The sequence below is a fragment of the Ochotona curzoniae genome, unplaced genomic scaffold, assembly GCF_017591425.1.
Source record: "Ochotona curzoniae isolate NIBS_2020 unplaced genomic scaffold, NIBS_Ocur_1.0 contig_2457, whole genome shotgun sequence".
NCBI classification, from domain to species: Eukaryota; Metazoa; Chordata; class Mammalia; order Lagomorpha; family Ochotonidae; genus Ochotona; species Ochotona curzoniae.
In genome coordinates this window covers 24172-36274 of record NW_024465464.1, presented here as the reverse complement: position 1 = coordinate 36274, position 12103 = coordinate 24172, and positions in this window count along the sequence as shown.

Below are 12103 nucleotides of genomic sequence, written 5' to 3'. Positions count from 1 at the left end.
GCAAAAGGAACAAGGCGACTGGCCTGTGTGGCTTCATGGTTTATCACCCCATGGACTGTGGGTGGGGCAAGAAAGAGCAGAGCACTGCTTGATGAGGCATGCCGTTCTGTGGCTCTGCATCCACCAGGGAACACGCTTCAGCCCCTCTTCCAGTATTCACAGTACCGGGAGGGTAGTGACCCGCATTGTAACAAGCACCTTGGTGGAAGCCACAGAAGCACAGCAGAAGGCTCTGCCACAAAAAATAAAGGAAAGTCTGATCAGAAATGCAAGGAATTCCTTGCTCTTCTCTCCCACCAAAAAAGGAAAAGGAGTACAATTCCTTGCTTCCGTTTCCAAGAAGTCTCCCTACTCATCTGAAGAATTGGGATAAACCAGACATGACTTCTTTGTATTCAAGACCAAAAGACCAACAGTTACCCAATTACCAATTAGGGCAGAGGAAGAAAAAATGGAGGAGAAACAACCCAGCTTGAAGTTGCATGTGTAACCTCCCTGACTTCAGGTGCTGCTGAAACCATGAGTGACAGAGAGACTAGGCAGACATGGATATGACCTGGGAATGTCCAGGGCTGAGAGAGGCAGCCAGGGTGGCACTGACCACAGAGACCAAGGCTGAAGCCCCCAAGCGACCAACACAAGTGCCAGGATCATCCCAGATCAAGAACAAACAGGAGGGGCCAGCACTGCAAGAAGCCCCAGGCCCCAGCTCTGCAAGGAGCCCCAGGCCACAGCTGTGCCAGGATCCTCAGCCCCCAGCTCTGCAAGGAGCCCCAGGCCACAGCTCTGCAAGGAGCCCCAGCCCATAGCTCTGCAAGGAGCCCCAGGCCCTAGCTCTGCAAGAAGCCCCAGGCCCCAGCTCTGCAAGAAGCCCCAGGCCCCAGCTCTGCAAGAAGCCCCAGGCCATAGCTCTGCAAGGAGCCCCAGGCCCCGTCCTGCAGAACTTACCTGGGCAAGGAGAGCAGGCATAGCTGCCATGGGTTCCAGGAGGAGGAAGAAAAGGTCCCCGTTGGCGGAGGAATACTGCATGGTGCTGACGCGGAGTGATTGGCCGCACGGTCACTTCCTGTTAGGAGCTGCGGCCGCGCACCCTCAGTTGGCGAAGAAGCAGAGGAGGAAGAGGACACTTCGCTGGACTCTCCGTGGGGAACAGTTCGCCTGCGGGAAGACGCGCTGCGGGCCCCGTGAGTGGACATGACGGGGCTCATGGACTCCAGCTAGCCCTCGTCTCACCCGCTGTCCACCTGCACGCCGCCAGGGGAGGGCCTCGCGGTGGGCGCCATGGTGGACGTGGGGCTGGCTGTGCAAGAGGTGGAGTTGGTGCCACCCCCAGAGTGCCTGGTCTTTGGGCCTCGCTGGGAGGAGTCCACAACCCAAAAGAACATCTACAAGGTAAGATCCCCGTAGGGTACAGGGTTCCGGGAAGGGGAGGCGGCAGCTTGGCCCTAGCATGTGTCCAGGAGTGCAGGTGGTACCTTGTCCTTGGGTGTGGGTCCAGCTGGGGAGGCGATGGCTTGTCCTTGGGTGCGGGTCCAGCTGGGGAGGCGGCGGCTTGGTATTCAGCAGGCCTGCACAGGGGGAGGTGGGGGAAGAGGGGAGGTGTCCACTTGCCTTTGTGCAGCGTTTACGAGGGGGGCCGCGGCTTAGCCCTGAGTGTGGGTTCCTGAAAGCCAGGCGGTGGCTTGATCTTCAACGAGGGGCTGGAAGGTTAGGCAGCGGCTTAGCCATCAGCACTGGGTCCATCCCGGTGGGGATGTGGCGGTTTGCTTTCTGTGCATGGTCCAGGAAGGCGGGTCTCGGTTTGGCCCTGGGTGCGGGGTCCTTGAGGGCTGGCCTCGGCTTGGCCCTCCGCGTGGGGTCCGGGAAGGCCTCCAGTAGCGTGGTCATTGGTGCGGGGCCCTTGAGGGCAGGTGGTGTCTTGATCCTCGGCTGTGTCTGTGAGCGCAGGCCTCGTCTTGGGCCTCCACTGGTGTCGTTAAGGGCAGCTGCCAGCTTGCCATGTTCTTGAGGTCCCAAAGGTAAGCAGTAGCTTGGCCATGGCGTGAGTGCAAGAGGGGAGGTCCGCTTGCCTTCGTGCAGGGTTTAGGAGGGCAGGCGGTGTCTTGTCCCAAGGTGCAGGGTCCAGGAGGGCAGGCGGTGTCTTGTCCCAAGGTGCAGGGTCCAGGAGGGCAGGCGGTGTCTTGAGCCTTTGTGCATTGTTTGGGAGGGCTGGTGACATCTTGGTCATGGACGTGGTCCATGAAAGGCATGATGTGGCTTGGCCCTAGGCACGGGTTCCAGGAGCGCAGGTTGTGGCTTGGTCCTCTGTTTGGGATGGAGAAACGCAGGTGGTGGCTTTGCCCTTGGTGTGGGTGCCACGAGGGCAGGCAGTGTCTTAGTCCTTTGTGTTGTCTGGGAGGGCTGGAGTCCTTGGTGCAGGGACGAGAGGGAAGGCTGAGGCCTGGCACTCAGTGTGGTCTCTGGGTATAGTGGGCACAGGTGCCTGGGGTTCATGCTGTCTTGCAAGGTCTGTTCCACTTCTGTCCTCGGGGCTGGTGGTCTTCCTGCCTGCCTGCCTGCCTTCCTTTTCCGTCTTTACTTTCTTCCGTCCTTGGTTGTTCTCGTAATGCTGGTACGTGTTGGTGGGGTACAGGGTGGTGTTTGTATGCAGGGCGAGCTGGAGGACGCCCTGGCCTGTCCCCCCAGACCAGGCTTCGGTGGGAGGCTGAGCTGCAGCTTTTCCCCTCAGGATGCTGTCTGCACTCACTGCTGCCATCTGAAGAATTCTTCCCTGGGACGAGAAAAGGAGCCCCAGTTTTGAAGTTTTATCTATGTATCTATATGTTTATTATAGTTTAGGAAGTGTTATTCAAGTATTATTCAAGTCAGATATACAGCGGGAAGGAGAGACAGAGAAAGATCCTCTGTCTGCTGGTTCACTCCCCAAGTGGCTAAAACGGCCGGAACAGAGACATTCTGAAGCCAGGAGGGAGCTTCTTAAAGATCTCCCACATGGGTGCAGGGTCCCAAGGGTGTGGGCCATCTTTGACTGCTTGCCCAGGCCACAGGCAGGGAGCTGGATGGGATGTGGAGCAGCTGGGACATGAACCCAGTGCTCATATAGAATCCTGGTGTATGCAAGTCTAGCACTTTAGCAACTATGCTATTGCACTGGCTCCAAAAATAAAGAAATCCTTCTTTTTTTTTTTTAGATTTATTTATTTTTATTGTAAAGTCAAATATGCACAGAGGAGAAGAGAGAAATATTTTCTGTCCGATGATTCACTCCCCAAGTGAATTGGAAAGCATGGTACTGCGCGATCTGAAGTCAGGAGCCAGGATCCTTGAGACTCTTCCAGGTCTGCCACGTGGGTGCAAGATCCCAAGGCTTTGGGCCGTTCTCAACTGCTTTCCCAGGCCACAGTCAGGGAGCTGGGTGGGAAGCGGGGCTGCCAGGACATGAAAATGCACCCCTGTGGCATGACAGCTTGTTCAAGGTGAGGACGTTAGCCACTGTGCTGGGCCCAGTAAATAAATCTTAACAACAGCAAAGAAGGTTTAATTTTTAAATTGTTTTTAATTTAGTTTTTGATTTTGTTGTTTGCCTGTAAATATTACAGATGTCACTGTTGTCATTTATTTGTTGAAATCTAAAATCCCAGCCCACAGAGTAGTTTATGTATTTAACAGAGAATGCTTGCCTCTACTTAAATAGTAATTTTTACTTTTTAAAAACTCAGATTGTTGGCAGCAAAGGAGGTTTGGAAATGTTCATAAAAGAAAAGAAGTGGTCTAAAGTGGAGAGGCACTGGGAAATCTGCCAGGAAAGGAACTGGGTCTCTTTTGAAGTCGCACTATGAAAGAATTCTCTGCCCATATGAGCTGTTCCAGTCTGGTGTCAGTATTATGGTGAGTTGCAACATTTTTCTTAGAAGTGGATAAATTGGGCCTGGTGTGGTAGCCTGTTAGCCAAAATCCCCACTTTGCATGTGCCAGGATCCCATTTGGGCTGTGGTTTTTATCCTGGCTGCTCCACTTCCTTTCCAACTCCGTGCCTGTGGCCTGGGAAAGCATTGGAGGACGGCCCAAAGCCTTGGGACCCTGCTCCCACGGGAGACCAGGAAGGAACTCCTGCTTTCTGGCAGCTCAGCTGTGGCTGTTGTGGCCACTTGAGGGGTGGCGTAATGGATGAAAAAAAATCTTTCTCTCTGTAAATCTGTCTTTCCAATAAAAATAAAACTTTTGGGGGAGAATATTTAAAAGAATTTTTTTTTATTGGAAAGGCAAGTTTAGAGAGACAGAAAAAGATCTTATATCTACTGGTTCACTCCCCAAGTGGCTGCAATGGCCAGAGCTGAGGCAGTCTGAAGCCAGGAGCTGGGAGCAGCTTCTGGGACTCGCAGGTGAGTGTAGGGTCCCAAGGCTTTGGGCCATCCTTGACTGCTTTCCCAGGCCACAAGCAGGGAGCTGGATGGGAAGCTGGAGCAGCTAGGGCCTGAATGGTGCCCATATGGGATCCCGGAGCATGCCAGTTGAGGATTTAACCACTAGACTACTGTGCTGGGCCCCACTTCATTTGTTTTTATTGGTGAAAATACTCCATTGGGTTTATGTACCTTTTGACTTGTTTACTAGTTGAACAGTGGATTGTTGCAGCTTTTGGCCGTTAGGAATAATAATATGCCTGTTTATGTATAACGCTTCGGTTGGACATATGTGTTCATTTCTCTTAATAAAGAGTGAAATTGCTAGGTGTTGTATTATTTATTAAAAAAAAAAACTGTCAATGTTTTTCAAAGCGGTTAAACCTTTTTACGTTTCCCCCAGTAATGTAGAGCTTCTGTTTTTTTCCATGTCCTGGCAAACACGTGTTGTCTCTTGTTTTGGTTCTGGCCATTTTATTAGGTGTGTACTGGTATTTCCTTGTAGTTCTCATTTGCATTTTCCTAAAGGCTACTGATGATTTGCATGGTTTTCTGTTCCTGTTAGCCCTTTGTGTATCTTCCTCAGTGGAGTGTTTGTTGGGATGGCTTTGTATACTCGTAAGAGTTTGTTATACTAAATGCAAGTCCTTAGTCAGACACACGATTTACAAAAACTTTATTCTCGTCTGTAATTGATGGTTTCATTTTTCTGATAGTATCTGCTTTTAGAATGGTTTGCAGATTCCTGTTTTCCTTTGATGGATTTGAGTTTGAGTTTTAGTATCATTTAGGAAATATTTTCCTTATCCGTGGCTGTAGTCATTTTTTTCTCCATGTGTAAGTTCTGTGGTTTTGGCTTTTGTTACAGATCATTTCCTTTTGAGTTCACTTATTCCCTTCTTTTCATTTTATTTGAAAGAGAGGAGGAGAGAAAGCTTCCATGTGCTGGTTCACTCCCAGCCAGGGTAAAGCCAGGAACTCAATCCAGATTTCTCTTGTGGGTGGGAGGGATTCAGGTACTTACATAGTCAGCTGTTGTCTGCCAGCGGAAAGCTGAGTTAGGAATGGCGCTGGGACTTGAACTCAGGCACTGGTGTGTGGGATGTGGGTCTCACAAGTGGGGTTGTAACTATTGGCTTTTTTTTATTGTTATTAACATTGTATTATGTGATACAGTTTTATAGGCACTGGGGATTCCCCCCACCCCTCCCACAACCTTCCCCCCATAGTGGATTCCTCCACTTTGCTGCATAACTGAGTTCAAGCTCAGTTGAGATTCCTTCATTGCAAGCATATACCTAGCATAAAGTCCAGCATCTTATTGTCCAGATAAGTTCAGTGGCTTCTTGGGGAGACCTTCTCTGGTCTGAAGGTAGAGCTAACAGAGTAAAGTTGCGGTCAGTTAAAAGCCCCAACAAAACATCAGCATCAATATACAATGTTATGGAATTAATTGACATAGTATCGAGTAAACAATATGTTAAAAATAATGCAAGCCCAGTTCTTCAAAACATCTGGGTTGAGACAGTATCAATGACAGGTTCAAAAAATAACAAACAACCAAACAAAAATTACAGGTTAAATCAAAGCAAACGTGTGGTATCTAACCTTTTGGGATTCGCTCATTTCCCTTAGCATTATAGTTTCCAGTTGTGCCCATTTAGCCACAAAGAACTGCATTTTGTTTTTTTTAATAGCTGAGTAGTATTCCATGGAGTAGATGAACCAAAGCTTTCTTATCCAATCTTCTGTTGATGGGCATTTCGGTTGCTTCCATGTTTTTGCAATTACTGATTGCAATGGTCTTCTCCTATCCCAAATCCTAAATCAGCCCATGGTTTCATACATTGCTCTGTGGTTTTGATTGCCTACAGCCAATTGCATTAAAATATTGCATGGAAAATTTTAGTATGAAGCGGTTCGGAAGTTTTTAGTTGTGTGGTATTCTGAATAGTGTGATAAAATCTTACTTGTGTGGCCCTCCGTCCTGTCTGGAATGGGATTTATGCTTTTGCACTTGTTTAATATCCATCTTAATTATCGGACTGGCTCTCATGGCATTCCAATGCTGGTATAACCAGATATGCTTTTCCTCTTTTTTTTTTTTTTTTTTAGTTTTTATTTTTATAGGAAAGGCAGAGTAGTAGAGACACAGAGGAATGTCTTTTGTTCTGGGTTCACTTCCTAAGTGGCCACGATGATTACAGCTGAACTAATGCAAGGCTCAGAGGCAGGAGCCTCTTCTGGGTCTCCCACATGGGTGCAGGTCCCAAGGCTTTGTCAGGTCGCAAACAGGGAGCTGGATGGGAAGTGAAGCAAATGGGACACAAACTGGTGCCCACATGGGCTCCTGACACATGCAGAGTGAGGATTTAGCCACTGAACCATCACATCCGACCCTCAAAATACAACAGTAGTGATGTTGGCCATTTGAATATGCTCAAGAGAAGTCATAAAGTGTTTCCTCTCATAGGAAAAGTGAAATTGGCTGTATTCACCTAACTCTTAGCATAGTATGTTATTGTGATTATTCCATTTCATTGTAATCTCATACTGTACCTAATGTATAAATCAAACTTTTGCAGAAAAAAACTGTCTTCTACTTCAAACCTCCATTGGTGGTCTTGGAATACCTACTGTCTGTATTGTGGTCCTACTGTATGTTTTTGTGCAAATCTCAGTAGCACACTACTTTGAGGACTGTAGCTTTCTATTTTTTTTTTTTATTGAGTACTGTAGCTTTAAAGAAATTATGGTATCTGGTAGTAGAAATTCTTTTTTTTTTTTTCAAATTTCCCAGGCATTTATGTTTCCATGTGAAGTTTAGAATGATGTTTGAATTTCTACCAAATAACAAACTCTGAAATTTTGATAGGGATTGCCTTTTGTCTGTAGATGAATTAGTAGTGGAATTGTCATGTGGTTTCCTAAAGTTTTAGGTGGTTTATTGGGAATGTGTTGTTCTCCAACTTTGTCAAACCTGATATTTTCAGGAAACTTTGTTTGCTCTGGTCTTTTAGGGTGTGCGGATGCCTAATTGAGATCTTAAGGAAAAAGTGGAACCTGGCGTTCTTCTCACTGATACCCAAACTTGCCCAGAAGCAGGTGCCAGGATGAATCATTGGCCGGAGAGAACAAGACACCTCAAATCTCAGGTATCAATGCCCATAAGCCATTCTCCCCGAGGGTTTTGGCTTCATTGACTGTTGGAGAAGAGTTGACTGGTAATGGGAGGCCATTCGTGTAGTGTTTGAAACTTTAAGCGGTAATATCTTTTCTTTGAGATGAGTTGGAGAAGAAATTGTGAAAATCCTTCTAATCTGATTGAGAAGGCTATATGAATTCTGAAGTGGGCTGAGTGGGAGAACCTGGGAAACCCTCCTAGTGGGTGGTAACTCTCACTGATGATCACATGGTCCAGGCCTAGGGGTCGGGCAAGCTGGCAAAGTAGCTCCAACTGTTGGCTAATGTGTGGATTGGTTATGGAAAGGGATGGACTGGGCAGGGCCGAGCAAGCCTTTGCTCACCAGCAAGAACAGAAGTCAGGCAGGAGCACAGGTCACGCCAAGCTGCCAAGCTAGACTCTTACATCAACTCATTTATGTGATCCAGGGATGCCAGGCTACAGCATCTAAGGCAAAGGCCAAGACAGGTGAGAGGCTATGCCAAGCAGGGTCAGAGCAACAGCTTACATGAGCGCAATCTATGACTGGGAACAGGCCTGGTTGGGAAGCTAAGAGAACAACCAGGCTGGGTTGAGGCTCCCATGGGTGTGTGCCAGAGCCAGAGTGGGTGCTGTGTTCTGGTCTGGATATGGCTGCAGTGTCCCTTGGCCCACGTGTGGACTGGGGCTTGCTGCACTGAGCCAGGCTACAGTCGAGCACCAACTGATGCTCTGAAGGACCAGAGTAGGAGTAGAATGGACTAGGCTAGGTCTCTGCCCCTACTGAGCCATGTGTGAGTTGTGTCTGAGTGAGGACAAGCCTTGGCTGGGCTAAAACATCCAACAGTAAGAACCAGGATGGGGTGAAGACCAGTCAAGAAAGGCCACAGTTCATGCTAGGACAGGAGGTGGACTAAGCAGGGCTGGCCCATGGACCCACTGGTGTGTGCGAGATCTGGCACTGGGAGAGCTTCTGATGGAGGAGCCTAGGAAACTCCTCTGTCAGAACAGAGTTCCTGCAAGTGAGGGCAAGAACTGTGATAGGCAGCAGCCCAGAGCAGGCAGGGAAAGGTACCCACCGGCATACATTAGAGGCAGACAAGACTGAACCAGTTCACATCACCCACTGGTGAATTGGAGCACTGGAATAGAGTGTGGGTGGGACTGGGTTCAGTTGCAACACATACCAGTATGCACCAGGGCTAGGACTGGGTACCAGCTGGACTGGGCTAGGCTGCAAACCCTGTCAGTGGGAACTGGAATTGGGGTGGGCCAGGCTGGGCCAGGCTACAACACCTACTGCCAAATGCCGAGGTGAGGCAGGCCATGCCATACTGAGCCGTAGCATTCAATTAGCACACATGAGAAATGGGGGACAGGGGACAAAGCTGGTAGGGAGAATGTGGAATGCTACTCTGCTGGACCACCGCTCCCACTGGAGAGCATGATCAGACCAGGCAGGGCTGCCAAATCTGCCGGCCTCATGTGAGCTAGATGAGGGAAAAGCCAGGCTGGGCTGACTGTTCCTACTGGTGCAAGCATAAACCAGAGTTGGTGAGTGTTGTTTGGGCTCTGTTGCAGCGTCAGCTGGCAGAGGCTGGCACTGGGGGCTAATTGTGTCAAGTCAGACTGCAAAACTCCTGGAGAGTGCATGATCTGGGAGTGGGTGTGGGCCCAGTAGGAAAGTAGTTGGTGTTTCCCTCTCTGGGATGCTGCTCCGATGGTGATCATGAGAACCAGGGCTGGGGCAGACATGGCTAGACAGAGTGGTACCCACTGGCACTTGTGTGGCCTGGATAGTGGGGCTAGTTGGGTTTAACTGGGCTTCAATGTCCATTGACATGCATGAGACCTGAATGGGATGTGTCATAGCCTGGACCTGGACCAGTCTGCTGTGCATACTGGCAGGCACAGGAACCAGTGGATGGGGCAGGACTGGTGGGGTTATTGTGAGTCACTCTGACTAGGTTGCAGCTCCCACTGGTTTGCGTGAGGCCTGAATGTGCGATGGGCAGGATTAGACTGTGCTCCAACACCAATTGGTTTGTGTAGAAGACAGGACCTGAGTCAGAATTGACCCAGCAATTGCAACTATTGTGCTGGACCCGTATTGGTAAGCACACACAAGAATCAGGTCTTTAATCACCTCAGATGAAGCTTCTAGGGAATACCCCCAAGTGAATCGCTGGACACAAAAGCCCAACCATGGAGAGAATTGCGAGTTGCAAGGTCTAATCGTGGAGTGTATGTATCAGAGCTGGGCCTCCTCAGTGGCTTAGATGGAGCAGTGGACAGCATATCCAGGTGCACATGTAGGGCTTGGGGGTTATTGGAGCCTGCACAGGAATCTGGCACCATAGCAAAGGACAGAGGACAGAAGAAACTGATCAACTACCCCAGCCAAATATTGGCAGTGAGTTTCTGGGAAAGTGAGACTTTAAGGTGGACAATATCAAATGGTGGATCCTGAGAGATTTTTATCATGCCTGGAGTGGTGAGATTGGCAGTATTTCAGAACTGTTGAACTACCAAATCCTTTTGAGTAGGATCCTTGGAGCATGCCGTACGTTGGGGACCCTGGGTGGTGTGAGATGGCTGTCCTCCATCTTAGGATGCAGAGGTGTTTGGAAGGCTGGGTGTGGCTTCTCCCCTTATCTTTGTCCTTTCCCCAGATACAGGAAGGAAAAAGAGAATGTGGGAATGGTGATGTCACACAACGGCCTGCGGCCCTTGACCCTTATCTGCCTAATCAACTATGTAAAAATCGTCAAAAAATAATAAATATATTTTGTAAAGATGTATTTATTTTTATTACAAAGTCAGATATACAGAGAGGAGGAGAGACAGAGAGGAAGATCTTCTGTCTGATGATTCAGTCCCCAAGTGAGCGCAACGGCCGGTGCTGTGCTGCTCCGAAGCCAGAAGCCAGGAACCTCTTCTAGGTCTCCCACATGGGGGCAGGATCCCAAAGCTTTGGGCCGTCCTTGACTGCTTTCCCAGGTCACAAGCAGGGAGCTGGATGGGAAGTGGAGCTGCTGGGATTAGAACCAGCGCCCATATGGGATCCTGGTGCATTCAAGGTGAGGACTTTAGCCACTGGGCCACACTGCCAGGCCCTAGATATTTTTTAACAAAGAAATTGACCTTTATCTTTTGGGAGAATGTGTTGTCTGGGGCTACAGGCCTTTCCTCAGTTGGGACCATAACATACCAAAATGTGTTGTGGAAAACCATAAAACAGTGGGCAGTGCTGGAGCTTCAGTCAGGTTTCCACATGTGTTCTCAGGGACCAATCATTTGGTCCATCTTCTGCTCCTTTTCCCAGAGCATTAGAAGTGAGTTGGAGCCAAAATGGACTAGCTGGGACACCAGTCGGTGTCTCTATGGGGTGCTGGAGTTTCACAGGTGGTGGTGGCTGTACTCTATGCCCCAGTGCTGACACTAGGATTTCCCCCTTTACACAATGAGTGTGTTTCCATGATGGCTGAATAAGGTAAAGGCATGCTTATCTAGGCTAGGGATGGAAGAGGAAGAGGGTAGAATGAGAAAGAGATAAAGGAGGTGCCATCTTGCGGAAGCATTACAGGGAATCCAGTGGTGACTACACTGAGGAAGAGATGAAGACATCATGGAGTACCGGAGATGCTGTGGCTGCGTGGGAGCCGGCAGGTTTACTACCAGTGACTGGCATGCTCCAGCACAAAGCTGGGACAGGCTATGGCGACTGGAGTAGCAGCAGATAGTGGCTTACCCAGAAACCCACAGGAACCAAAGGGCTCAGGTCCAGATGGGAGCTGAAATAGAGGCATGAGGTTCCATGGATCACAGCAGGGGTGGAGCACACACCTCCCCCTGCCATTTCCTTACCCCTAAGGAGTACCCAGATCTACAGGAGGAAGGCACCATTTTGGAAGAGATTCAAATGAACCAGGAACCCTCCACATGGGGATGCCAGGACACCTGCAAGTGGTGGTGAGCTCAGCACACTCTTGGCTTTAATGTCAGCCCAACTCTCTGTAGGTGTTCACTTAAGTCTATGTGACGAATTTTTCTGGTTCTATCGTGAAAATAGTGTTTTCTGTTCCCCACTGACTTAGACACTTTTTCGATGGCTGGTCAGGGAGCCATGCCCTCACAGGGATTGAGAAGCCTACCCTCAGAGCTGAGGAATAAGCAGCCAAGTCCAAAACCTCAAAGGAAGCTGGTGCAGAAAACACCTTGTTCTTCGTAGCCAGAAGAGACTTGTGGCGCTGAGTGCTGTCTGAGCCCCCCGTGACTGTGGGAATCCTGCATACAAAAACTGTGGGAATTGTATGACTGCATGAAAAATGTTAGTGCATAGCTGGGTCTCAGGACACAAACACAACCGCATAGCTCTCTTGTATGATACTTCTGGAAAGGGGGTGGATTACAGGTACCGTGACATAACCTCTGGTGTCAATCACCTTGAGAGAGTGGAGACGAGGAGGTTGTGTTGATATTCAGGAGCATTGCTTCCCCTGTGCAGACAAAAAGGTAGTCCACCACGCTCAAACCG